We start from the raw sequence: 2,411 nt of genomic DNA, 5'->3' as shown, positions 1-2,411 counted from the left end.
CTCTGGTGATTCAACGACCTTCAGCCGTGGGGGGAAGAAATTCTCCCTAGTTGCAACTATAGTTGGAGTATTGTCTGAGTTAGTTGATGAAAATAGAAGTACCATTGGATCTGATGTCCCCTCATCTATTTCCCAAGAGCGAATGATCATTGTTGGGAATCAACTCCCACTTCCTGCACATCGGAGATTAGATGTTGAGATGGGTTGGGATTTTAGTTGGGATGAGGACTCTCTTCTCTTACAACTCAAAGATGGCCTAGGGATGTGGAAGTAATATATGTGGGTTGTCTGAAAGAAGAAATTGAGCCTGTTGAACAGGATGTTGCGGCTCAAACTTTGCTAGAAACTTTCAAATGTGTCCCAGCTTTCATCCCACCTAAGCTTTTTCACTGAATTCTAGCATGGTTTTTACAAACAACACTTGTGGCCTTTATTGAACTCCATGCTTCCACTATCCCCAGATCTCAGTTGTAGGTTTGATCGTTCCCTATGGCAAGCCTACGTTTCTATGAACAAAATATTTGCAGACAAAGTAATGGAAGTAATAACTCCTGATGATGATTTTGTGTGGGTTCATGACTACCATTTGATGGTATTACCAACATTCTTAAGGAAGAGGTTTAACAGAGTGAAGCTTGGCTTTTTCCTTCATAGTCCATTCCCGTCATCAGAAATATATCGAACTCTACCTGTAAGTAATGAAGTTCTTTGAGCACTATTGAACTCTGACCTCATTGGCTTCCATACATTTGATTATGCTAGACATTTCCTTTCATGTTGTAGTAGAATGCTGGGGGTATCATATCAATCTAAACATGGTTACATAGGACTTGAGTACTATTGACGTACTGTCAGCATCAAAATCCTTCCAGATGGGGTATACATGGGCCAACTTCACTCTGTTTTGGATCTTCCAGAGACAGAGACTAAGGTTGCAGAGTTACAAAATAAATTTAAGGGTTGGATTATTTTGCTTGGGATTGACGACATGGATATTTTCAAAGGAATAAGCTTGAAGCTTCTGGCCTTTGAGCAATTTCTTACTCAGCATCCTGAAAAGAGAGGTAAGATTATGTTAATTCAAGTTGCAAACCCTATGAGAAGTCGAGGGAAAGATGTACAGGAGTTTTAGTCTGAAACTTATGCCACAGTTAGTAGAATTAACCAATTATTTGGACAACCCGGATATGATCCAGTTGTTTTGATTGATAACCCACTTTAGTTCTATGAGCGAATTGCATACTATGTAATTGCAGAGTGTTGTCTGGTAACTGCAGTAAGGGATGGGATGAATTATCAACCTTATGAGTATGTTGTATGTAGACAAGGAATCGATAAGCTACATGAAACCTTAGGCCTGAATCCATCAGCGCCAAAGAAGAGCATGTTGGTGGTTTTGGAGTTTATTGGGTGTTTTCCATCTCTTAGTGGTGCAATGAGGGTTAACCCATGGAACATTGATGCTTTAGCTGACACTATGGATTCAGCCTTGAAACCTTGACCTGGAGAAGCAAATGTGACATGATAAGCACTATAAGTATGTAAGTAGTCATGATTTTTCTTATTGGGCACATAGTTTTTTGCTAGACCTCGAAAGGGCATGCTGGGATCATGTTAGGAGGAGATATTAGGGTATCAGCTTTGGTTTGGGCTTCCATGTGATTGTGTTGGATCCTAGTTTCAAGAAGCTGACTGAACACATTGTATCTGCCTTCAAGAGAACGACGAGCCGTGCAATTCTTTTGGACTATGATGGCACATTGCAAAGCGCTGTTGATTAGTGTCCAAATGCCGAGGCTATTGCAATCTTAAACAAACTGTGCAGAGATTCCAAGAATGTTGTTTTCATTATAAGCAGGAAGAATGAAGACACTTTAACGCAATGGTTTTTTCATCATGTGGAAATTTGTGCTTGGCTGCTGAACATGGCTATTTTGTAAGGTGTGCATTCTTACTTTGGTCTTCATTGGAGTCATTATGTTTCAAAGTCAAATCGTAAGTTATAATATAATAAGGCTTTCAGAAAACAAATAATATAATAAGGCTTTTGGAATCATAAGCATGCTCAATTATTTAATGAAATGAAAACTTTGCTTGGATATGGTTTATGCTCCAAGATTAAATATTTTTTCAACCTATCAAATATTTGCTTATTCATAATTTTTAGGCCAAATAAGATTACAAATTGGGAAACTTTTGTTGCCGTGCGAGATTTTTATTAGAAATAGATTGCTGAGCCTGTAATGCAACTGTACACAGAAACTACTGATGGTTCTTTCAAAGAAACCAAAGAGATACACTTGTCTGGAATTACCAACTTGCAGATCAAGATTTTGGATTGCGTCAGGCTAAGGAGCTTCTAGATCAGCTGGAAAGTGTGTTGGCAAATGAACCCGTTTTCGTCAAGAGTG

General features: G+C 38.8%; 1 pseudogene; it reads left to right on the top strand.

The window, feature by feature from the left end:
• Nucleotides 1-4: 4 nt before the first annotated feature.
• LOC111377364 lies at nt 5-2,404 on the top strand (annotated as a pseudogene).
• The last annotated feature ends 7 nt before the right edge of the window (nt 2,405-2,411 follow it).

Source organism: Olea europaea, unplaced genomic scaffold (genome assembly GCF_002742605.1).
Source record: "Olea europaea var. sylvestris unplaced genomic scaffold, O_europaea_v1 scaffold16441, whole genome shotgun sequence".
In the NCBI taxonomy this organism is placed as follows: Eukaryota; Viridiplantae; Streptophyta; class Magnoliopsida; order Lamiales; family Oleaceae; genus Olea; species Olea europaea.
This window is presented reverse-complemented; position numbering and strand designations above follow the sequence as displayed.